Source organism: Dermochelys coriacea, chromosome 5 (assembly GCF_009764565.3).
Source record: "Dermochelys coriacea isolate rDerCor1 chromosome 5, rDerCor1.pri.v4, whole genome shotgun sequence".
In the NCBI taxonomy this organism is placed as follows: domain Eukaryota; kingdom Metazoa; phylum Chordata; order Testudines; family Dermochelyidae; genus Dermochelys; species Dermochelys coriacea.
In genome coordinates, this window is record NC_050072.1 from 61,160,463 (window position 1) to 61,188,300 (window position 27,838).

The following is a 27,838-nucleotide window of genomic DNA, read 5'->3' on the forward strand; positions in this document are numbered from 1 at the left end:
AAAACACAGCATACAGACCAGAGAATTTCAAGAGTTATCATCCCCATATCATCTACAAAAAACAGCCTTACAAATATTAATATAGTGGAATGGCAGTTTCTAAAGACTTACTTTCTCATAAAAATTAAAAAATATATATTTTTTTATTTTTTACCCCATTTTGGACTGGGACATTGTTGACCAACATTGACCCAGCAACTTAGATTACACAACAACTGAGGAAGCAGACAGTCAACAGGGGTCAAAAAATAATTCTTACAATTTCCAAATATTTTCCATGTACTACACAATCAACTCAATATTATCATGTCTTCTAAAAACCTATCTGATCCCAACTTTAATATTTTAAGGATGAAACTCACTCCATACTTCAGTCCCACTTAGGCCCTAAAATAAAACTGAAAGCCCCCATTCAGCAAAGCTCATTAGCACTTGCTTAACTGTAAACACATGCTTATGTCCCATTGAAGTCAAATGCTGAAGGCCCCAGTAAACCAAAGCAGCTAACTTGACTTCAACGGGACTTACCTGCTTTGCTGAATCAGGGCCTAACTGATGCATAGGCTTTACACTAGCCCTTTGCACAGGAATGAATTTCAATCTATTACTATTATTTACGTTTTATTTATTTTATATTGCAAAAATAGCATAAACTTAACAATTTTGAGTCCAATTAGAAAATGCACTAATAAAACATCTTATAACAATTTTTTAATATGCTGTATATGAAATATTATATAAGTAATGTAGAAATGATTCAAATCTTTATTATCATGAAGTATTTAAAACCAGTGTGAATTTTCTATTTGGTAGACTATTCAACAATCTTTGTAGTCTATACTATACTATATTACAGCTGTAACAATAAAATGACTGAAACTATAATTCTCTTAATATTTAAATAATATATTAAAATTTAATTTTCAGCACCTGGAAGAATCTGTTTGTGTGCCAGCAAATGAGGTAGTTGGGCCTGGAGCTCCTATACATATGGGACTCAAAAACAACCTATCACAAATAATTACTAAAGCTAGAGCAGCTGTACTCACCACACTAGTCATCTGAAAAGCAGGTCAAAGTTGCATGATTATTTTCCATTTTCAAAGGTGTCTGCATATAAATTCTGTTGTATTTATCTTTTTGTTTTTCCATATGATTTTAAAATTATTTATTTTTACTGATAATAATTGTAATGGGGCCATTAACAATTTTAGCATTCTAAACATTTCAAGAGAGATTAAACACATCATTTTTATGATAGATTATAAAAATATAGGATTATTCTGAAAATACATATATTTGTTGAATCCATTAACAAGATTATTTTTACAGGGTTGTTGTGTGTGTTTGTTTTTTTAATAAGCATGTAAGCAGGGACTGTAACTTGTAAGTTATACATTACAGATATATCATACATACACAGTGCTACTATGTACCGCAATGATACCATATACTATTTTTTTAACAAAATATGTCATCCAGTTCATGTACAAAATAAAGATTATTCTAATAGGTTTTGATCTATTTTATGTTAGTAGTTTTCAAATGGAAAGTGAATATTTCTTTTAAAAGCATTTTCCAAATCATGTGCTTTCAGACACACTTTGTTTTTTCAAGTGTCAGTTCCTTTCAAGAAGTTGCTTTCTAGAAACCATCATCAACTTTATGATCGTTTGTGAAGAGTTGACTATGTGCCATCTTTCTCTTATCTCACCTCTTTCCAGAATTTTGGTTAGAATATATTTAGATGGGTATAAGTCCATTGTAAGCACATTGTTTTTCACCATTTTTGTGGGATTCACATTTGTTTGCTGAGAACCAGCTAATATGAAAATAAAACTGAAATCTATATTTAAAAAAAATAAAGCAAGGAGGATAAACCACATTCTCGTACATAAAAAATAAAATGAATGAATGAAAAATATATATTTTATACTGGTTTACATAGAAAGCAAACTTTTGGGGAAATGTACATGCATTTATATGCTATTACCTTCAATCATTTTAATGCAAGTCATTCATACCACCACCATGCTAACAAGGCCTCCAATTTACTAAACAATGAATATTGAAAACACGTTGAAAAGGTACAAATGACTGTCCAAAGAATGACACTGAAAAATATGAAGTAACAGCTCTACCTCAAGATAAGCCTCACAATTAAAGAGTTTTAATGAAGAGAGCCTTCAAAGGCTAAATCAGGAGGCATTGATTAGATTGCCTCTAACTTTGTGTTTTGACACCTTCGTCTTTCGTGGCATTATATTGTCTCTGTGCATCTTACAAAGGAAGCATTTTACTAAGCCCACACATGAACAGGAGACAGCAGTGCTTATAAAAGCGACTGTCAAGGGTGTGAGCCAAAATGGGTCTCATTTGGATTTCAAGTGAAGAAAACTCCTAATGCATTTCATTACAATGTATGCGAACCTCTGAAAAGAAGGATGGATTGGGATTCTCATCCCTATTAATTTATTGAAATGGATTCAGTTTTTTCTTGTATATCAGGAGAGACCATGTGTTTCAAGCAAGGTAACAATATTATAGTCCCAAATAACCAAATATGCTATGATTCAGTATGCCATTCTGTGAGATTAAGAGGATGCAATTTTCTTGATAACTGGGATTTGAGTTTAAAAATAAATCCTACAATAGCTTGGCAACAAATAAATATTCTTTGTTACTATCAGTTTTAAAGATATGATCAAAGAGCTATGCAATACAGGGACTGATTCAATCTTTGTTACCACAGCAGGCTTTTTACTATTTAAAATTACGTTCCCCCTTTCCCCCCCCCCCAACTACTGTCATTCATGTACTGCTCGTTATTTCATTGAGGAATTGTGTATATGATGTACTTAGGATAACACTAATAAAAGTTATATTTTATGAAAAGATAGCAGAAAGGGAAGGAAATAAAGTAAGAAAATTTCAAACACTGTAATATATTACAGATTTACTTAACTCCAACAGGATGCCACAGTTACTAAATCACCAATTATGTTATTCACAGTAGAAAAAAGTTTATATAAATACTTATAGTTGCCTTTCCCCCTATAATATTGATAATAAAACTTACAATATGCTGTTCAAAAAACTGTAAAATCCAACATAACAAAAAGGCACGATACAAATCCCTTATTTATGCTAAATAATGTTACAAATATACAGTATTAAAAATATAAGACATATGCTCTCATTGTTTTTAACACCATTAACATTTAGAAATGATTGATCATGCTATACCAATAACATTCAGTGAGTTCAAATCTCATCTATTTTTTATGTAAATCTTACAACCTACTTGTTAAATTAAAGGTTAAATATACATAAAGTCTTAGAACAAATTTCAGCGTAGGTATTCCATAGGTAAATAGTTCATATGTACAGTACACAAATACACAGAAACACCGTACTACATACACACACTTAGCTCCACTTATGAAAGCTGAAAATAAAAAATATACCAAGCCTTTGCCTATAAGGTTAATGAATATAATACATAGAATATTAAGTAACTATGTATTGCCTATTTAGTTAACTGTAATTACATCATACAAGATAAAAGAAATGCCAATGAAATAACAGTTAGAAACAAATTTAGTGCTCCCTTCCATGCTTCAGCTGTCAAGCATTTTATTTCAAATTGGAGAATAGTACAGGCTCTAGTTAATTTAATGTAACCTATGTGTGGGTGTGTGTATACATGTATATAATTTACTTGCATATGTAGCATGGGTGAGAGTGAGCACATATATTTTATACATATGCATACAGTACATGTATATACATATGCATAAAGTACAACTCCAATTATCTTAAATGTTTGGAGACATCAACATTTGGATAAACAAAGTTGTGCATAATGGGGGAATTACTGGGTAAGGATTCATGCCTGGAGATATAACCTAGATTTGACATGAGGAATTTTGGATTAAAGGGGTTTATATAAAAAGTTTTAACAGTATATACATATATAGGGTTATATATTATTCACCCAAAACAAATACAAATAACTGCAAATCACAAATATTTTAAATTTCCAATTTTTAATGATAAAGTTTGCAAATTTCCATGTTCAGTACATATAAGAGCACACAAATTGATTTTTTTTTATTTTTGAAGAATCATAATTGAATTAGAATGATGCATGTTCCATATTTTATCTTGACAGCTCCTGTATACTCAAGCAGAGCCCATTAAACACAAACATACAGCAGGTTACTTATTGAATAATGTATTTCAAGTACTTAAAATTACTAGGGACTTGACTAAGATCTGCACATGAATACATATTTTGGACTTAATTTTCGGTATTGGCATTTCTTCAGCTGAATATACTTTGAATTCTACAATAAATTCAGTTAACATTAGGCTTTTTCAGGACATCACAAAGGTAATAACACTGCCTTTACAATATAAACTTTATGCCATTCTGAATAAAACTGACAAGTGTAAAATTTGATCCATAAACTAAGTGATATACTTATGTTAATTCATCTTTTAAAAGATATTATGTGTTGCTCCGTTTTTTTTGACAGGGCTCCCATTCATACTGTAGACATGTTGAAAAACAGTATATTTTCTCTCAATAAGGAAAATCACTTTATCCACTATCATTCTCATTCTGTCTCAATAAAAAAATCAATCATCAAATGCTTGTTTCCAAGTTCTACTTGTTAAACTGCCAATTTATGCATACTGTTCAACTCAGTTGAAATTCATTCAACAGTACTTCTCTCATTTACACACACACACGCGTGCACTTTGGGGAGGGAATAGGGAAAACAGAACTTTTTCTGTGCATAATTCAATATTTAATTCAACAACTGGAGGTTTGTGATCAGATGAAGTTCAGAACCATCTTTTTTAAAGGAAAAGCAAAACACATTTTTATGCAGTTTCCAAGTACTAATGTTCTGATTGATCCCACTGACTAAGGCAATTTCATCAGTTGTCTAAGTCAATGTCAGATATGTGGTTATCTTTTCATCTTGGCCTATTCTCGAATGTAAAAATCAAATGTTTGAAGGACATTTCGCTGACCTGTTATGGCCTCTGCAACTCTCTAACACAATACCAGTATTCCTTATATAAGTGCCATATTTTGGATAAAAAACATTTCATCAATGATGGCTTTGCGACATCTGGCGGTGCTTATTATATATAAAAATTAGTTTTGTTTTTTTATAAACCTATCAGTACTTGAAATTCCAGTCCAAAAGGCTTTGATACCCCCTAGCGGGGGCACAAAAGCAATCTGGTCTGTAAAAATACAACGTGGACTACCATGAATCCATACACTGCAAAAGGTCACAAATCTTGAGATGTAGTGACATCATGACAATAAGACACCTTCTAGACAGAAGCTGACTCATTTTGAATATAAAAAGGACCCTGATCAAATGCTCCCACACATTTAAAACTGGAGAGAAAAGGAAGTATGCAAAGCACTCAATGCAGATGCTTAACTCTGGAATTGAAGCATACGTTCAGTTTTTACAATTAAAGGACACTACCCAGATGCTCAACAAGTCTATTCCAAATGATCTAAAAGCCCCATTTTTATGTTACTAGTAGATGCTGAGCCAATATTAATAAGGAAAAAGAAAGTAGCTGATTCACAGGGTGTATACTTCTATGCACTCGCCAGCTCTTTTTTAAATGATTAATTCTGCTGTCCTGGAGCTTGTCCTACGTGCTGCAGTCTTATTATTTATGATTTTAGTAAACCATAGAACTTGAACAATATTTTATGCAGATGAAAAATGATCTGTATCTTTGCCTTTTTGTTCCTTTTCTAGAGTCATTTCACAATCCAGAAGGAAAAACTCATTTCCATCCTTTCATAACATTAGCCACATGGATATTTGGTGTTGACATTGAGAAACCATGACTTTGCTAAGTCTTATCCTACCAAGAGAAAACAGCATGCAGTATAAAGTTGGTTTTCCATTTATTCTATAAAGTTCTGAAGAAGTAGATGACATAAGGGCAATAAGTTCAAACCTAAAATGGACTCTTGCTGATTTAATGTTTTCAGACCGCTTTTTAAATTTTCAATACAATATTTACTTTGGATGAACACAAAGCAATTTAGAAAATGTTCCCCTGTGGATGAAGTATCATTTTTTTATTCTGGCTGTAATGTTCAATGTTCAGCACTTTATATCTTTATTATTCAGAAACTGGTAATATATAGTTCCTGGAATGGCTGTTTGCCTTTCTGTATTGCAACAGGACTGACATAGATGTGACAAATTCAAGAACAATTTTAGTAACTCAGAACTGAAACAATTTGACAAAATCCACAAACACCATATCAAAATTGCCACTGAAAATGATAAAATCTAATATATGTTCATTTTAAAACATAATATTTATAAGTTTTAAAACAAGCTTCCAGCAGCTCAAGTCTGAGAATGATTATGATAGTGGTAAAAGGTTCCTTAGTACTTTGATAGGTTGAAGATTTTAGCAAGTTATGTTTCATACCTTTAAAATCTGATAATATAAAAAACATTTTAATGTACTAAGTACTGCACTGTATATACTAAAAAGACATTCTAAACTACAGATGCCAGTGAAGTTTCACATCGTGATGATAACTCCTAAGTCAAATAATCAGCAATAAATTTTGCATTCTCAGAAAAAAACTGGTATTATCATAATTCTTATAAGGATTTCTTCTCAGGCCCTAATCCTGTAAACACTATGTGCATGTTTAACATTCCATTAACATTCCAAAACATTCCATTGAAGTCAATGGGACTACTCATATACATTACATTAAATATGTAAGCAAGCATCTGCAGGATCATGGGCTTAGTCTGAAGTAAAAAAATTAATCACTCAGTATTAATTGTACTCGTATACAAAATTTCTGTATGCCATAGCAGGTAACAGCATACAAGGACAGTACCAAATTAGAGAAAATTCAGCAGTGAAATCAAGACATAATAGAAGTAATGTCAAAAAAGCTTCTAGAGAAGGGATGGACTCCACCTTAATGAAAGTAAACAAGATGATGGCAAATAAAATTAACAAGGTTTCTGGGAATGTTTAAAGCGTGTGCTGGGGGAAAAGATAGGTGCTAAAGAGCACGCAAATTGGACAGAGACGACTGTTAAAAGTGTCTGTAGTAGAAAGATATCTTTGTATCCTTTAAAGCATAGGACACAACTAAACTTTACCAGTGACAGGTAAAGATCAGAAAGGAAATTTCTGTGAAATCAGCAATGTGAGATTAGGGAGTTAAATAAAAACAAGCACCTAGTCAAAAACAAACAAAAAAAAATCAGTGTCCATATAGAAATGTGAAAAGCTTAAAAGCCTAAAGAGATTAACTAGAGTGACTAGTAATGGTAAATGACCTTGATATATAAGGCATTACAGAAACACAATGGAATGACAACAGTCGAAGGGATACTGTAACACTTGGCTATAAACTATACAGGCAGGACAAGTTAAGCCAAAGAGATGTAGACCTATATTTAACAGATTTCATGGAATCCAGTGAGATAGAAATTCTCAGTGGAGAGGATCACACAGTTGATTCTGTATGGATACACATTTCACGCTGTAAGAACACAAATAAGCTAGTAGGGCTAAACTACTGGCCTTCAGATCAAAAAAATGATTTTAATTGCCCAAGTGAAATCAGAGAGACAGAAAAGTTTAACAAAATGATAATTAGGGAGGATTTCATGGCACAATGGGAAAAAGTTTAGAGAAGCAGTTTCTCAACACTGTAAATTACTGCTTCTTGGAACAGTTAATTTTAGAGAACACAAGAGGAGAAGCTAATACAGTGGTTCCCAAACTTGGTTCGTGGCTCGTTCAGGGTAAGACCCTGGCAGGCCGCAAGATGCTTTGTTTACCTGAGCGTCCACAGGTACGGCCGCTCGCAGCTCCCATTGACCTGGAATGGCAAACTGTGGCCACTGGGAGCTGCAAGAGGCCATACTTGCTCTAGGTAAACAAAGCATCTCACTGTCCACCAGGGGGTTACCCTGAACCAGCCATGAACCAAGTTTGGGAACCACTGGGATAATATCAACTCACACTTAAGTAGGAGTAGGTTTAAGAAATAATATTAGCTGAGACACTAAGTAATAGGGACCACAATATATTTTGGATAGATTCATTGACTCATAGACTTTAAGGGCAGAAGGGACCGTCATGATCAATTAGTCTGACCTCCTGCACATTTCAGGCCACAGAACTTCACCCACCCACTTCTGTAATAGGCCCATAACCTATTGAGTTAATGAAGGCCTCAAATCTTGATTTAAAGACTTAAAGTTACAGAGAATCCATAACTTACTCTAAGTTGAAACCAGCAAGTGATCCGTTTTCCACACTGCAGAGGAAGGCAAAAAACCTCAGGGTCTCCCAACCCAAAAATTGGTGATCAGTTACACTATGAGAATGTGGGCAAGACCTATCAGCCAGACACTTGGGAAAGAATTCTCTAATAGCAGTTGTGGATGGGCCATTGCAGACAATCTCATCACACCATCTCCTCCATAAATTTATCAAGCTCAATCTTGAAATAAGTTAGATTTTTTTGTCCCCACTGCTCCCCTTGGAAGGCTATTCCAGAAATACACTCTTCTGATGGTTAGAAATCTTAATCTAATTTCAAACCTACATTTATTGATGACCAGTCTCGTCCCTTCCATGCTTCTGTCTGCGTGACTGCATCTCCTGTCTGGGCCGGAGGATAGGACTGGAGGGTGTGGCTTGGGGTGGTACAGCTGCGCCGGAGGAGCTGCCGGCACAGGGCACTAGCTCCTGGGAATGGTGGTCCCACGTTCTGCTCCTCTTGCAGGTTCCCAGGAGAGCCCTGCGGTTCAGCAGATACAGATTTCTATTCACGGTTAAAAGAAAGGGGGGGGGGCTGGGATACCAGGCAGTTAAGAAATAAACAATTATGGCTAAATGACAAGAGTTAGGACTTTATTTGAGCCAAAAAGAGATAATTCAAAATTTGAAAATCTAACCCTATATCTAAAACCATGAGAAGGAAGGAAGGAAGACTGTGAAAAAATATGTGGGTCTGCTGGATCACAAGGTTTAAAAGAGAGCAGCTTGCAGAAAATAAGCCATTGCTGAGAAGCTATGTAATTTCTTTGCTTTAGTCATCACTACATTGAACCATGGGGAGATATCTACCCTGGACCTGTTCTTTTCTGGTACAGGGAAGGAAAACCAGAATGAACAGAGACATGAAAGAAACTCTCATTTGAAAAGAGACTGAAAAAATTGGGATTGTTTACATTAGAAAGGAGACGAATGAGAGGGGACACAATAGAAGTATACAAAATAATAAAGGAACAGTGATGAAAGACAGCTTCCATTCTTCCTGTCTTGTAATAAAAGAACAAGGCGATATTAAATGAAATTTAAAGGCGGCAAATTAAAATATGATAAAAGGAAACACTTTTACACACAGTTCTCAATTAGACTGGAGTTCACTGCCACAGACTGATAATAGTTAATGCTTAAAAAAAAACAGAGTGTTTTGGACAGGATACTAAACCTCAAGTTTCAGGACGTAAGCAAATCTCTGACAATTGTGGTTTAGCACTAGACTTTAATGAGGAGGGTGGTGGTTATTCCATATCTTACGCTAAGGAATTTCTTGCAACTTCATCTGAAGCATCTGGTCCTGGCCATTGTAATAGATGGGATAGTAGTATATATAGATGGAGCTTGGACTGGATCTCAACTCTGATCTAGTATGGCAATTCCTATATTTTCTATGGAAGAGTCTGACTGAATCTCTCTCCCCAAAAGAAGGAAATATAGGACTATACTGTACCCTCTATTCCTCTGCACAATTCTCATGAATATCAGTGGAAGAGTTGCAATTGTGGATTTCAAGGGCAAGCTATCTAAAACTAAATATCTCACCCAACAATGCTTATTACAAGTATTACAGCAGTCATTCTAGCTGTACACTTTTAACTGCTTAGGAGCAGAGCTCTCAGAGGTATAGGCCAACCACTTAATGATGATACTATGCTAGTTAGCTCCTGATGTCTCCAACAACTCTTCTATTTGCCAGATGACTGAGTCAAACCCCTTAAAAGGACAGAAGTAGCAGAGTTTATTTATGCTCTTATCTAGATATGTTTCCAGATAGCTATAAGAAAGAATCATGTTCCACCAGCATACCACTCCCAGGATGGTTTGGTAGGGCATTATACTTGTTTGTCCTCCATCATAGACTGAGATGCCCTTAAGTGCCCTCATCACAGGCTTTGTTTTCACAGGTCACCCTGGTTTATGGATTATTTGTTCCAAAAAATGCAAGAAGGAAAATTGCTAGAGTGCTAGTGGCAAAATCCCATTCTGAGACTGATTGGTTATAGCATAAAGTTTTTTTAAACTTTTACATTGTAGCTGTGCAGAATGCAAAAAAAAGTTATCTTCCTCTACCATAGCATTCAGAAAATCTTGGACAGCAGACTTGTTTTGGGTGGTAAATAGTCCAGTAAATCCAGATGGTCTAAGCTTTGTAGCTGAGTTGAGTCCCTCCCATTGTGAAGAAATTGCTTGTTGTTTTATGAACAAGATTGATGAGATTAAGGATGGGCTGTCCGCTTACTTCTAGGGTCTTGAACCTCATCTTCTCTGCTAGATTTTCAGCCAGTGATGCTCACTGACGTAATGGAGGTGTTGTCAGAAGTTCATCTCACAACCTTTGCTTTGTAACCATGATCTTTCTGGCTGCTGTAGCCAGTGGTGAAACACAGGATACTTTGCTTGTGGAGATTGTTGACGCCTCTCAGAGAGGATAGGCTGCCTATTGCTTTGAAGGACAAAGTGTAGACTTTGCTCAGGAAGTCATTATTTGACACTGACCCATATAGCTAATTATCAACCAGCATCACATTTTCCCTTCTTGAGCAAGATTGTGGAGAAAGTTGTAATGAGACAACTCTAAGAGTTGCCTTTGATTTCCCTGACTGTTATGAATCTGGGTATAGATGCTGTCATAAATATAAAGGGAAGGGTAAACACCTTTAAAATCCCTCCTGGCCAGAGGAAAAATCCTTTCACCTGTAAAGGGTTAAGAAGCTAGGATAACCTCGCTGGCACCTGACCACAATGACCAATGAGGAGACAAGATACTTTCAAAGCTGGAGGAAGGGAAAAACAAAGGGTCTGTCTGTCTGTCTGTGTGATGCTTTTGCTGGGGACAGAACAGGAATGGAGTCTTAGAACTTAGTAAGTAATCTAGCTAGATATGCGTTAGATTATGATTTCTTTAAATGGCTGAGAAATTAGACTGTGCTGAATAGAATGAATAATTCTTGTCTGTGTCTTTCTTGTAACTAAAGGTTTTGCCTAGAGGGATTCTCTATGTTTTGAATCTAATTACCCTGTAAGGTATTTACCATCCTGATTTTACAGAGGTGATTCTTTTTACCTTTTCTTATATTAAAATTCTTCTTGTAAGAAATTGAATGCTTTTTTCATTGTTCTTAAGATCCAAGGGTTTGGGTCTGTGGTCACCTATGCAAATTGGTGAGGATTTTTATCAAGCCTTCCCCAAGCGGAGGGTGCAAGGTTTTGGTGAGGATTTTGGGGGGAAAGACGTTCCCAAACAACGTTTTCCCAGTAAACCCAGTCAAACGTTTGGTCGTGGCAGTGGAAGTCCAAGGGCAAAAGGTAAAATAGGTTGTACCTTGGGGAAGTTTTAACCTAAGCTGGTAAAAGTAAGTTTAGGAGGTTTTCATGCAGGTCCCCACATCTGTATCCTAGACAGATCCTATCCTATCCTTGACAGATGCCTTTGATTTCCCTGACTGTAATGAATCTGGGTATAGATCTGGCTTTTCCACAGATGATGTTGGTCAATGATCCCCTCCTGGTGAAGATCATGTGTCCATGCAGGTATATTATTAGCTCTATCAGCTGTGTTTGAGACCATTGATCAGAAGCGTTATTGACTTGTCTGTGGATCTTGGTGGTAGTGCTAATTCTTAAAACCATTCTGCTGGTGCAGAATGCAGCATCTCAGTTACTGAGTAGGGCATCTCTCTGTGAGCACATGACACATGCTCCGGGATCTACATTGGCTCTCTACTGGACTTTAAGGTATTGGTAAAATGGGGATCATACTACTTCCCTGCATCAGGGGGTGTTGTGAGGATAAATACATTAAAGATTTTTAGATTATGGTAATGGGAGCCACAAGAACAACTGTGACTGCCACCAGCTACGACAACTATCTATTTATTAGTTTTAATGAGGCCATTAAGTCTTTTTCACATAGACTGTCATGTCTTCCTTAGGATGTACCCAATATCTTAGGTTAATATTTTTGCATTATCTAGGTATAATTTGTTAAGGCTGGAGTTTTAACTCTGTTTACTTTACTGGGTATTAGTTAATCACTGAAGTAGTACATTTATGGCAGACTACACAGGGATTTATACATGAGTCCTATTAACATACATGGCAGCTGAGTAGTTAAATCCTCATGTGAAACACTAAAAATTTACCTCCCAATGTATTTGAATATGTTTTTGTGGTTTAATATTTTATTTTTTATTAGTCAAAGAAACAAGAAGAAAATGCATATTATGGAAATGTACAAAGTTTGGTATGACATTCCACAATGTCCTTCTAACTTCCTATATGGTCTATCTTGTGAATACGTAAGACATATGTCTGGTGTATATATTTTCAAATGTTTATTTACCTAAAGTGTTGTAATATGTCCTTCAAAATCACATACTCCTTTATTATATTAATCCCAGAGTTTCATTTTTAAAACCACAAAAGCATCTAAAAATTATTTTACCTGACAGATTTTTTGGAGACTAAGGAGTGTGTGGTATAAACACATATTTAGGGATACTGAATACTGTACTGTATTTTGGATGTTTGTGCATAACTTGCATTAGCCTTAGGGGTGCTAATGAGGGATGAGGGATAATAGGAGTTATGTTTTGAGGGAAGAACAAAGCCCTGGGAGAAATTTTAAAAAATATTATTTATTTGACGGACAGTAATACCTCCTTAAGAACCACTAAGCCCTATTGGGTAAATCTCCATCTAGATTGCTATCTTTCTTCAATGTCTCTTATGTGGATCTTAGACACATCTCTCTCTCTCTCTCTCTCTCTTTCTTTGAGGTAAATTGTTTAATAGTACGAGAAATTAAACAGATAGATCCCCTTATTTTCAATAACAATTGTGTATAATGGTTTTACAATCTACCTGTTCCAGTCTGGGGTAAACTTTTATGGCCAAATTTCAAACTCTTGTAGATATGGACTTATAACAATATACTTTCAGTGGAGTATTACTAAAAAATACCACAACAATCTCTGAACAGCTCACACAGATCACTTAGGTGCAATCATTCATAAAAGCCAGAGAAGTTTTGCAAGAAAGAAAATCTATAAAATCTTGTTTATTAGGTCACTTTCCAATGTTACTGATCCTGATCAGATTTAATGGCCTATTTAAACACAGCATTCCTAAATATCCTTAAGTCTCCAATGAACAAGCAACTGACTTTTTTAGGCTTCTCTAAGCAACATTATGCAGCCTGACCTTGACATTAAAATTAAATAACCAACATCTCTCCGCTGCCATTTTGATATATCTCTATAGGTATACATAATCTCAAGGTACGTTCTTATACTTCAACAGGTGTTGAAGCTCAGTCACTATATAAAAGCTACATTAAAATAACTTTGCTCTCAAATGACTATGGTTAGAACAGCAAAATCATATATTTTTAATATTCACAGTTCACTGTTGTTAAATCTTATCTGCTGTTAATGTAGCTGTGAAGCTCATAGTCTAGGAACTGGAAGATGCCCAAAAAAACCCCAGTTCCTCTGAATGATTAGGTTACTAGAACTATTTATGTGTTCCTGTTTATAATGAAAGATAATACATTAATTACTCCACATTATGTGGAAAAATTCATGGTAGCTCCAATTTACTGATTTTAAATCACTCTAGGAAGCAGGTGGGCCTGTACTCTCCTTACTTGTAGTGCCAAATGTAAATGTTAAAAGGCGTCTGGATGGAATTGAATTGTATTGAACTGCAGGGGGAAAAAAAAAAGCTGTTCCAAGAAATTCTGTCTTCAAGTCTATTTGCAATTGCAGAATAGAAAATACAGGATAAAGTCTAACATGTGTGGATTAATTATACTAAGAGCATAGTCCTCCAGTCTTTATTCAGGGAAAACTCCACTGAATTGGGCCCTACATGTGAAGTAATGACTAACTTGAAAAAGGAAGCCACATGGCAACTGAGTATGTCCCTCTTTTTTTCTGTTATTTTTTGGAACACTATTAACAGTAATTCAGTTTGTCAGAATCCTTCCTCTTCTCCCATTATGAGAAACATTCCAGACAATCAGTCAGAGTCAGAACACAAACCATCAAGGAGGAGGCAAAAACTAACGAAAGACAGAATCAGATTCCACATATTCCATGCCAAGTTTTAAAGCTTTCAATTCCCAAAACAACTGGGAAACTTCATAATACACAAAACATCAGGGATGCAGAATGGCAGATGAAGATGGATTCTGAAAAACTGATTTACTGGTGACTAATTTTCCCTTGTCGTCTGACCCACTTCTCTCCATCCTGTAGAAGATTCCAGACAAACTGCAGATGTAGAATGTAGACCCACAAAAGCAGGTGGACTTATTGAAGAGATGGCTTCAAAAAAATTTGGAGCTAAATTTGCCTTGGTTATCTATACCCACCTAGTAGAGGGTAATGAAAGTGTAAGACAAGGTTCCAGTAGCCCACTTGGAGAGGTGGAAATAAGCCATGTGTGAAGTGCCCCTTCATTGGCGGGGATGAGTCTTACCTATCTGTTTGTAAGTATGAGAATATTTTACAGACTTGGGAGCACAGAAGACTGGTCCCATTAAAGGTTAAAGATTGGAACCCAAAGTCTATCAGATCCACCAGAAGGCTGAAACAGCTTAAATCTGAACTCAGAGAATTTCAAGGCATTGTTGAATGTGTTTTTTTTTAAATGTTTTGCAGGGACTAGTTAGTAGGAAAGTCCATCCAGATCTTCGCTGATAGCCACCATTTGGTTCTCCACACAAATGCAAATTCCCTTAGTTCACTTCCAAACTCTACCACATACTTCACATGTGATCCTGGGAAACTCTCCAAATCTTCTGGGGAATAAAGACATATTGCTCAGCTCAGAGACTCACCAAACAAATCCACCCAACATTCTCACTGCAAAAACTCCATGCTAAGAGTGGCCAGCAACCCCAACATTACTTTTTCAAGATGTTCTGGCTAGGAAGCTGGTTCAGATACAAGTTCTGTGTCAATGAAATGATTTTATAACTTCCTTGCAGGATCAGAACCTTATGATCATATTCTCCCTGACAAGCTGCCAATGAAAGAGGAAGCCCAAATGTAAGTGTGACAAGGGAGTGTGTTCTTTCTGAAGATGAGCAGCAGGCAGTTGGCAGGCACTGAAAGGGCATTTGAGAGGGAGTTAAGGGGACCACAGATGTCTCCACAGTACTCCAGTAATAGAAAGCAAATGGACAATTTAACAGTACCTTAAGATGCACCAGGGAACTTTTAATTTGTACCAGCAGGGTCTACATGAACCAGGTAGTGCGCAACACATTAGTGTTCTTTAGAAATCTCACCCCTGTAGTACACATTGCTGCTCTGTGTAGGCAAGCCCTACGAGAAGATCACTGTGGAAGTCAGGGAGAGAGTGAAGGAGAAAAGGATATGAAAGAAAACCTGAACATCTAACTTGGGGGAGCACGAAAGGGAGAGTTTTGCCTCTCTAACTATACTGATATAGTTAAAGTGGCAACACTCCCAATGCCACTAAATGTAGCCTAAGTTACCCCAGTATAAAAATGCTACACCAGTAGAACATATTCTGGTTCAGGAAGGAATAAGCTATACTGGTCTAAGTCACCTTACACTGGTACAACTGTGTCCTCACTAGGCATTTGCTGGTATAACAATTTCAGTAAAAAAACAACCCCAACCCAATATCACTAACTGAAGTGGCTTCACTGGTAAAACTTTTAAGTGAGGACCAGGCCTGTAAAATGTATGGAATTGTTGTGGTGGTTGGGACAGAACACAGCAAAGAATAGCCCTTGTTATGGACCAATATAAAGGCACATGCAACAGACTAGCTTGATTTCTGCATCTAGGGGTCACAGCTCTTGGTCACTGGGGCACTGATGCCTCCCAGGTGGCTAAGGTTTTTCAAGACCTCAAGGTGAGAGGTTTATTGCAGGAGTGGGTGGGTGAGATTCAGTGGCCTGTATCGTGCAGGAGGTCAGACTAGATGATCATAATGGCCCCTTCTGACCTTAATATCTATGAATCTATGAAGACCATACCTACATATTATTGGTGACATATGAGTTTGTACTTTTGTTCACAAAGTTGTGACTTGTAGCTTTTAAGTCAGAACATCTGTCTGGTCGTTCTTAACTATGCATATTCCAAAGTCAACAACAATGTTCTGTATATAGAGCACAAACAATAAGAAAGAATTAAAAACCAGCATTTTTTATGCTGAAATTATAAAAACCTAGTATGAAAATTTCTTACATAACTGCCATTTTATCTACTATAATAAATTTCATGTTGGTTGTCTTTAAATTTCTTACCTTAAGACTAGCAAATACATGAAATGCTATTTTTAAGGAATGAAGAGACAATAAAATCATATGAAACAACAAGTGGTGTAATGTTTAAAATAGCTATTTATAAAAGAGGGAGTAATGAAAGAGAAAATTTATTTTTAAGAGATGTCACTATTTAACATTTTGAAAGATTTCTTTTGTACTTGAGAAACAATAAGAAAGTCTTTGATTTTTTTATGTACCACTTACAGAGGTTTGACTGTATATCATACAAATGCTTTAAATTTTTATCCAAATCTACAGTTAAATTACTAATGTAATTACTCATGTAATTTTTATTCAAAGCTACAGTTAAATTACTCATGTAATGAATTCAGGAGAAATCACACCTTGTTATTGTTAATTTAATTAACACGTTCATGGTAAGAGTTTGGCTGTATTTAAATGCATTTCTCAAAGTCTTCACTATTACAATTAAAGGGATCATTTCCATATTATCCTAGAGGGTAGTTTTTTGAGGGATTTATAATTTCTGAATTAAAGTAATAACAAAAGCAATAACCAAAATATGGGCAAAAATGGTTATCAAACTTACTTCAAGGTATACTTCTCTGTGATCCCAATGGCAAAATATATTCATAAAATATATCACTATTAACAAAAATAAATCAATTGTATGCTCTTTCTGAAAAAGGTGATATGATGTGACAGCTGTATATCCCTTAAAAATCATTTTCAATAGGACACAGTTGCACTGGGTTGAGTAATATAAGGGTGCTAGAGCTGGAGTGGAACATAGCCTCACAAACAAGTATATTCAAATTTCTGATTTAGGAGCTTTGTAAAGTCACAGTAGATAACACTGATGATATGATAGATTGCTAACTATTATACTAACCAGTACATCAGTAAATACAGCAACATTACTTCCCCATCTTGTATGTATAGTTAGATTAGTACAATGGGGCTGATTCACCATCATGTTAGTCCAATTTTACACCAATATTTTTATATTGATTTAAATTGAATTATATTGTCAGTGATTGGTGATTCAGGCCCAGTAGGTGGGGAATTTGGGAAATATATTAAATGATTTCTGGATGCTGAAGTTCAAAACTCAAGGATATGGAGGAAAGAGGGAGATCATACCTTTCTGTGCAAAGAAATCCTACTTCCTGCAGAAAACAGGGATGGGGGGAGGGAGGCTCAATCCACTGCTGGGGCACTCCTTTCCCTTACCTTGGAGTATAAAGATACCTTTTTGCTGGCTTGGAAATCCATATGGGGAAGGGCATGAGCATTTGGGAGACTGAGGAAAAAGTGGGTGGAGTGGTGTGAAGCAGATGTACATCCTCCCTTTTAGACCTCTCTCCCAGAGCCCAATTAAATTTACAGAAAGAAGATAATTCAGCCCAAGGAGGGGTTGCAAAAGGCCAGAGCTACTGGAGAGGCATAAGGCCTAGCCTTCCACTTACCCAAAGAGATCAAACCACACCCCCTAATAGTATGATGTAGAAAAATCTCAGAGTTTTCCTTCCCCTGAGCTCTGTCTGACAGGTTTTAGGAGTGGGTGAACCAGCCCCTTATTTGGTCAAATAAGTAATCTCAGTTTATCGGTCTAATATTAGATCCTGGTCCTCTCAAGCCAATTTTATGGCATTCTGTTCACCCTGTAGCACTGCAACAAACCTGGAAGTCTCCTCTCCAGAGCAATTCAGTACCAGAACAGCAAGAGTTATGAAAATTAGAAAAAAGGTACATTTCCGTTGCTGTTTAGATGCCAGAAAACTCTGCACTTCTGTTTTCACTCTAATCAGTATTTTCACTCCCATTTTATGTATACTAAAAATTAAATAAATATAAGGTTAAATAAACTTAAATAAATATAAGGTTAAAAATGTATACAACCAACTATCTAGTTGTTATTGCAGTAACTACTGAGTGTATATATGTCCACAAGGAAAACCATTTTAAATATCCTTTTTGTTTTCTATAACTGCTATTCTTTAGAAATCATGAATGCAAAATACATTCATTATAAATAGCACTACAAGATTGTGTTTTTGAGCTAAAACAAAGAAAAAATTCAAGAATGATTGTAGATGTGTCTAGTTTGACAGTTTAGTGTGCTGGATGTGACTTTCACAGTCTGTTGGCAGATTGTAGGAAAACCATCACACCTGTGACTTGCTCATTGATTAATGAGTCTTTCAACTCATTGCTACCATCTGAAGAAGGGCCATGGCCTTTCCAAGCTTCACTGGTTTATTCGTCTTCAACTGCAGTCCTACCAAGGTATCTTCCATCAAGAAAATCATACCTGGTTAAAGCTAATGAAAACCTCAATATGTCATTTTCTATACAAGTCAAAAAGCATGTAAAATTAGACAAAAGATGTATTCAAGCAACATGAATGCAGTTTTGTCATAACCTGTCAGTCTAGAGACTAACATTAAAAAAAGCTTTCCTCAATGACATTTTTCATGGTGGCAATTCGGAATTCTCTCTTTACTATACAATTCAGGACACACAACAGTTTCCTGCCCTATGCACAGACCAAGTTTGTTGTTTGATCCAGAAAGGAATTTGGCCAGTCAAATTGGCGTTTTTGAGAACTTCCTGGTAATAGTGTGGGTTATCCATGAAAGGTTCAAAGGCCACCCAAATCGCAGTAGATCACAGCACCTGTTGACACAGTCTACCAACATGGGAATGGCATCCTTCTGTCCCTCAATCCTGCAACATCTTACTTGCAAGTGTACCATGGCCTCAATCTTAGCCCCACTTAGCCCCAGTGTTAAATAATATCCCTATGTGGAGATGATCATGCAAGCTTTTCATTTAGTGAAATAGTGAAATAGATCATGTAAGCTTTGCCTCAGTAAGAAAGGTGAAAGATAGTTTTTTGGCTAAAGCACTGGACCGGAAGTCAGAAGATCTAAGTTCTATTCTTGGCTCTGCCACAGACTCTCTCTTCAACTCTGGAAACAGCGCTTCAAGCTCTCTATGTCTCAAAATTCTCTATTAAACTAGGATAATAATACCTCCCTTGTTACCTCTCAGGGGTGTTGAAAGTCTTAACTCATTAAAGTTTGAAAGAGAGTTTTGAGATCTTTGGGTGGAACATGCTATTAGTGCAATGAATTATTACGTATTATTAATTGCACATTGCTAAAACCCCTAAAAGCTCAACAGGCAGAAGGAAGGAACAGTTTGGTGGGCAAGACTAAACTTCTAACTTGCTACTATGCCTGCCTTAGCTCTTTCTCCTTTCCCTCACAGACGCAGAATCATAAACCCCACAGTGCAGGTGTGTGGATAAGCAGTGGGTGGTAGTTGGAACAAGCACACAGTCAGTATTCTGCCTGCATCAGCACAAGCTCAGAGCTCTAATACATCCAACTATACATCCAGGGAGTAGGGAAAACAGAAATTTACATTTTCAGCAACATCAACAAGAAGGATAAATGTGACCCTTTTCACTAGAGAAGCAACATTGAGTAACAGGAGGGCCAGAGTTGAAAGAAAAGAGGATTATTGGTAGAGGAAAGACTGCATCTGTTAATAAGGAGATGAGACAACGCTCCAGGATTGACCTGGACTCTCCCAGAATTGGCACTTATCTCTTGGTGACTATTGAAAGCAATCTGGGAGATCTTAATAGGATATTTTAAGAAAATGACATTACGTCATGTTGCATGGGGGGGGGGGGGGAGAATCTCCCAGAATAGCTTCAGTCAGAGTTGGCAACCCTAGACAGCCAAGTACTAGATGCAGGGTGTATTGTGTAGTGGCATGAGGTGCTGAGTACAAAATTGAGTCAAAAGGCATATCAAGCAATCTCAACATGGTTTCAATATGGAAAAAATATGCCATGAAGAAATGATAAGGGTAGCCATGCAAATTGTCAAGGAAACTGATGAGATGTAAAGCTTTACAATAGATACATAAATACATACATAATTAATATCAATACTAATAATTCAAACTGATCTAGCATTTTTTCATTCAAAGATGTCAAAGCACCCAATTTATAAATGGGAAAAGTGAGGCAGAGTGAGCCAATGACAGAAAAAAGGACTCAACTCCTAGCCCTATACTCTAGCCACTAGACCAGGCTGTCTCCCCCTTCATGCTCTTCTTAAAGTAAGGTAGGTACAGCCAATACATTTTTTTTATTTTCCCATGGGCAGGTTTTATGCACTAGTGCTAGATGCAAATCAGAAAAAAAAGCTTAATTCCAGGCACACTTCCTTTGATAGTAACAGTTACAATAGAACATATCCCAACTATGCAAAGGCCCCATCATAAAAGACTTTTGACATTCTTCTTTCTAACAGAGTTGGACCAATATTAGAAGATTAGATATGGGAAATCATATTAGCTATAGCCAATCATGGTTTGATAGCTTCCTCTTTTTCCAGTCTTCTGAGGGGGAAAATTGTTTTACATACCAATTAAGGGTTATGCAGGTCCTGCAATAATCAGAAAAATGCATGAACATTTACACAGAAGTAGAGCAGAGTTATGGGCTGAGTTGTGCCATAACTATGGGCCTGTTACAGGGCTTCAGATGATGGTACTAGTAGGGCACAAGCTCGTGACTTAGTTCCATTTCCATGAATATTCAACATGACATTCTTAGGCACATGTAGAATTGATGAACTGAGCGGGCATGGGGTAAATCTCAGCTAAATGAGAGAGTTTTTAAGAAGAGATGCTGGGCATCAGACAGTACAACACATATACATTTAGAGCATGGTCAGCCACATCCACAACCATAATGGGCTTTCGTATAAAGACCATTCACCAAGAGATTACCAGAAATTTTATTCATATGTTATAGCCCAGGTCAAGAAACTTTATTACTGACAATTCATGCTGTTTAACTATTTAGTTCCACTCATATTGCTCTATGAAAGAGCTCACTGAGAAATATATAAATCTACTCCATTGGGCAAATAAGTTAGCAGGGCTCACAACTTATTGGACACACTGTGATTCATACGACAAAGGAGCAAGAACACACAGTGATAATAGATAACATTGTTAACTGGCAAATGGCATTTTGCCTATTTTGTCATCAAAATTGTTCATCTAAGGATAAAGATCCAATATTTCTCAACCAAATAGGATTCATTAAAAAGGTTAAAATGGGGAATAGATAGAAATCCGCTTTTTTCCCTAGTGAGTACCAGATCTGTTTCCCAGGATGTAGTTCTGAGAGCTCTAGTGTGGTGGACAAGTCCTGCATCATATTAGGGGATTAGGATTTCTGTGGTTCTCAGGGAAAAACATGCACTAAAATCTACAATTGTTCAGGTATATTGTATCTGTGTTGTAAATACGTAGAGATTGACATTCTCAACCTGCATTTCCAGTTCTTCTTAACAAATTTCCTTTTATACAGGAAGGGACTATTGGGATGCAATTAAGTAGTGACTACTTGCTATGCCAGGTAGATCTTATTTAGTTAAGGGAATTATATATCATAAACTATGAATTTTGTATGGTGTTGGAGTCCTGAAGACTTGACACAAGCTATTCAATATCAGGACTCACCCATTCACATGCATGGTGGGATACCATAGAAAAGTCCAATTACTGGGGCCAAGGGATCCCACTGATCAAGATGTAGGGATTCAGATAACTACAGGACAAAGCGCTTATTCCATAACTGTTTTGCACATGGCTAATAATGTTCTAGCTAGCTTCCTTTTACATCCTCTATGTCTTCTTTGTGGTATGCCAGCCACAACTGGAATTTTTTTTGAGGGGGAATACTATGTTCGGTGTTATACAGTAGGGCGCATTAGAGGACCACAATGGTCCTTTCTGGCCTTGGAATCTATGAACTCCTTCTCCACTAGAGTTTCTCCTACAAAACCAAACTTTCAGGGAACATGCCACGTTTTTTCCTGTCCTTGACATCTGTACTCACTTTTTCAGATTCAAACATCTTTAGAGACATATCACATCTTGATGTAGACAAAAAAGTGCATTTAACAGCACAGCTCACCTCACTGACCCACCTTTCAATTTCAGTACTAAATGAATATTTCAGCATGTTGGTAAATTGGATTTTAAAAGAGCATTTTCTGGATATATAGATGATCATCAACACAATAAACATTATTAATGTAAACATTTTCCACAAATAGTTCACCATATGGCTACCATTCACAACAGATAGTATCTGTGTATCCACTAGAATATACACGATCTATGCAATTTTGCCCTGTAATAATTCAAAACTCTCGACTAGAAAAAACAATTTGAGTTACAGTGGACTTTAATAAATAGTTAAATATTTCATCAGATTACCTAACTCTTGATTGGGAAACAAATACTGCAACTTTATCCAGCATCAGCTAGTTTAAACAGAACAGGCATGTGGACCATCCTTACCAAACCCAATCAAAATGTTTCCCACTGGCCAAAGCCCTTAGGCTCCACTGTAAATGATCTCAGATTAGAATGCTCTCCCTGACCCCAGCACAGCAGTACACTATCTGGTATAGGCCCTAGGTACCCATAGGACAGTGTCACTGTGTAATAAGCCCCTGACATGTCTTATTAGGTAACATTCAGTCTTGATTGGGCTATGGCCCATTCTGATGTCCTAATTGGGCCAGAGTTTGTGCAGGTTTTGCAGCAGATACCACTGCAACCCTACTAAATGATTTGCCACAGGGTATAATGAGCCCCTTTGACTTACTACATAAACACACACACGCACCTCTGGCTCTACTTTCAAGAAGCATACCAAGCAGCTGAAGATACCCATATAGAGAGGTCTGAACTCACATATGAGAGGTGGACCTGAGCACAGTGAAACATCCAATGTCCTCCTGTGACAGCTACCTCCCGTCATGAGTCCTGCTTTTCTCATGACCATCTTGTTTTGTTAAGCATGGTCAGGTTGTTGACTCCCCTCCGAATTCATCTGAGTAGCAGGATAGATCATACTAACATGAGACCACATGTGGTTGCTGCCTGCTGGCTAGCTACTGGCCAAATAAATCTACTATGAAAAAAGAATTTAGCAAATCAATCACCAGCTGGATATGCTGGGCCTAACATCAAATCAGCATCTTTTTGAAGCAGCTCACTAACAAATAGTTGTGGTCTCAGTTGAGCAGACCACAACTTCCTCCTGCCTTTTATTTTTTAACTGACCATCAAGGCTTTGGCCAATTTTGTCTTATAAAGAATGATATTATTTATATAGTTTTCTACTCTTGTTTATTTTTTGCCTCAGTACTGCTACCCTTTTTGACCTGATTAGCAAATATTTGGGGTGAAAGGTTGTTTCCTTTAGGAGGAGAAATTGATGATGGAATCAGGTATTTATTTGAGGTAATCCAGTTTATTTACAAATAATGTACACGAAGTTCAGTTTCCCTAAACACAGTAGCAATCAAATACCATAGACAGTTTCCTAGCTCAATATATGAAGTCTTTTTTTTTTTTTCCCCAAACAGCAGTCCTTCTCAGGCTCACACAACAAGTACTTCTCTGACAGTCCTTGGCTTTCTGCAGTCTTGCAGTCCTCTGTGTCTGCTACTGTGATGCTTCTGCTCTCCCCCACCCCACCCCACCCCACACAAACGATATCCAGCCCTATATTGTTTGCATTCACACTCCTGAAAATTCCTTTTGCCCACACAGCTTCTCACTGGTGTTGCATTTGGCCTATTTTTTGAGCAATGGCTCATATTGTTTCCGCGATCTTTCTCAAAAACAGCTTAACTACTTATGTTTATCCTGAATGAAGGGCAGCTATTGTGCCCATGAGCTTCAATGAGATTTCACCCAACCCCAGCATAACTGTAGATTACATCACAGATATTAAAATAGCACAACTGTTCACATTTACAGTAGCATGCAAATTAGCAGTTTTAATTCTCTTAAAATAAATACAAATGAGATCTTAAAGTATTTCTTTTAACTTGCATGTGTGTGAGAGCAAGCAGGTGTTAAAATCTGAGTGGAGATTACTTTTTATGAGAGCTTTAAAAAAGCAAATCCTTTCAATGGGGCCATGTTCCCAAGTACATAAAAGGTGGTTACAAGGAGGAGGGAGAAAAATTTTTCTTCTTAACCTCTGAGGATAGGACAAGAAGCAATGGGCTTAAATTGCAGCAAGGGCAGTTTTGGTTGGACATTAGGAAAAACTTCCTTTCGGTGGTTTAGCACTGGAATAAATTGCCTAGGGAGGCTGTGGAATCTCCATCATTGGAGATTTTTAAGAGCAGGTTGGACAAATACCTGTCAGGGATGGTCTAGATAATACTTACTCCTGGAATTAGCATAGGGAACTGGACTAGATGACCTCTCGAGGTCCCTTCCAGTCCAACAATTCTATATCACTATGTGTGCAAATGTACAGGATATACAGGCAAATGTTCAAAAAGACAGTGGATTTATACATTATAAATCAACATACCTACTCATTTAGCAATATAGCAGTAGATATTTTTGCTATATGAAATTTGTAATTGTTCACAAGTTGAGAAATATATCAATATTAAATTATGATTAAAGGCTGTAGTTCTTCTAGTTTGAATATATATTTTGTGTAGTATGTTTTGAATATATATTTTGTGTAGTAAAGCCAGGGGGTTCACTTTTGGAAAAGCAAACCTCTAAGAGCTTATAAAAAAGTGTTGCATATTTATGTCATGTGAAAGGCAAAAAAAAAAAAAGCAGCGTACATGTAGGATTTTTCTTATGCATGTGAAAATCAGACATGTATTATAAATTAGTTTAATATTGTAAATCATTAATGAGAATACTTATTCAAACATAACACTTCAGATGTAACTGAAAACCATATTTTATCTCCCATTCCAACTACTCTCACAGCTAGAACTATGTAAAAATATCCACATTACATCAGCCATGGAAAGAATTGCCGTTTAACCACCTTTTCCCCCCTATTGTTAAGAAAACTAGGTCAAAGTTTCTGGAAGGTCTGATCTGTTAATGGGTTAAACACGGATCACTGCTCTCTGCCCCTCTTACTTTAATAGGTTGGTCTCTATGACCTTTTACATTATATAACCATGAGTTAATGTAATATCACTAACCAAGATATTTCTTTTAAAAACATTTTCTAAATATACTTTTATTTCAGGGTTTACAGGACTAGGAAAGGCAGGATTCCAACATGTAGATGGAGCCAGCACTGAATAGTTTGCAAAGATTCATTCCCCTTTTATCCATTACTGGAAGCCTTTTACCCTCCTCTAACTGCCAACTAATTAATGTGCCTACTACTTGCAGGCTCAGGGACAAAACTTGTCCCAATCTCACTCAGTCAATAACTAGGTTGGGGAGGCATTTCCCTGGTAAATGAGTCCCATAAGCACTTTTTGCTTAGTTTTTCTACTGCAAGAGAATCAGCAGAGCATACTTAGTAAACATAGTGTCAAATAGACAGCATTTAAGCTTAAAAAGGGAACTAGAATTAGACATCACTGGACAGCTTGATGAAAACATGTATCCTCATTGTCCAGCAGCAGCCGATAAGGGAAGAAAGATGTTAGAACATGTTAAATAAACTGATAGAAAATAATGCTGAAAATACTATAGTGGCTGTTTTATAAATTGATAGTATGGCCTCATTTTAAATAATGTGCTCAGTTTTGTTCACCTCATCTCAATAAGGATCCATCAAAAACTGAATGAATCCAAAGAAGGACAATTAATGGAGAGACTTCCAAAATAGGAGAAATGATCAAGATTATGACAATTCAGTTTAAAAAGGAGTCAAATAATAGATGACATGACAGAAGTATATAAAATAATAGGTAGTGTAGAGAAGGTAAATCAGGTGCTCCTCTTTACACTCATCACGCAAGGAGAAGGAGCTAAATAAATTATAAGTCAACAGGGGAGTTGTTGTGGCCTGAGAGAGCAGCTTTCATCTGTAAGTCACACCAACCCTTCTCCACTGCCTTTGGCTCATGCTGATGACAGCAGCAGCCAGGACAGTATAAGAGCCAGCCTCAGAGCTTAAGTTCCTGTTATGGGTTGGAGTCATACCTTTTGTTTATAGACACACAGAGTAATTTGTATTTGTTTTCAAAATACAAATTCCTTCTTTTTAACTGAGGGCAGCTGTAAGCAGTAAGTAGGGAATGACATAGTGTGCATTCTTTGCTATTGTAACATCTTTGTCAATTAATTTTGGTTTAACTGAAAAGTTAGTGTTTTGAAAATATTGGATCAAAGTGAGGGTCTCTTAATCATTTCAGCTTCCCCCTTTATATCAAAATCCTGTTATTTGTCTGCTGGGCCTCTTGAACCCAGTCTGTACCAATATACACATTTCTGCCCAATGGGTGGTACTTCTTTGGAGTTGCTTACTGTGCCAGGATTTGCATTAATTGTCTCCCACTGATTTTAGTTCCCTGTGGAAGCTCAGTAACTCTCTCTCGAGCATACTATCCCTAGCTCACAAATATGCATATAACATTTATAGATGCGCACGTTTACGAACAATCCCTTTGCCCATAGCATCTGGCACATCTCAAGAAAATAATCTTTTCAAGTTTCAGAGCTTTCACATCCATCACACTACCAACATGTAACAAATCAATATGTTGCAGACAACAATTACTGAACAAATCACAGTTTCTGCAGAGCGTGGTCTAGAACTCTGGTCCCCTCACCTCCAAAAGTCACGGATCACCATCATTTCAGCTAAAGAATATCTCACTAGATGTCAGTAGTAGCAGGTCCCTTTATCCTGTCCATAGGCTAGTAAATAAAGGGTAACTTCACACATACAAAATGAGTACATTACAGGAGAAACCCTATACATATTAGGAAGGAGCATTCATTGCTCCAAAGATATCAGCTTCCTTTCATACAAATAGAGGTCATAGGCACCTTAGAAATACCTTAAATATATAAGAAAATGATTTACTATGCATACTTAAATTTGTCCTATACCAAGGACAAAATTACTATTTTTGTTATATCTAATAGGGTAAGACACAAATACAGCATATAAATACTACCTGCAAAGGACTTACAGTATTTTACATGCACACCTATCAACAGTCTGTAAGTTTTAAGAATATCATTAGTTTTACATTAAACATCCTTGCTGTTCATTAAGCACTGCAATTTTAAAAGACAAAAATGTAATTTTAAAGAGGAACTATTAGCATCGTTAAGTAAAAT

General features: G+C 36.5%; 1 protein-coding gene across 9 annotated transcripts in view; it reads right to left on the minus strand.

The window, feature by feature from the left end:
* Positions 1 to 27,838, minus strand: part of KIAA0825 (KIAA0825 ortholog) — a 423,444-nt gene that overhangs the window by 154,750 nt on the left and 240,856 nt on the right. The gene's annotated exons all lie outside the window — the stretch shown is intronic.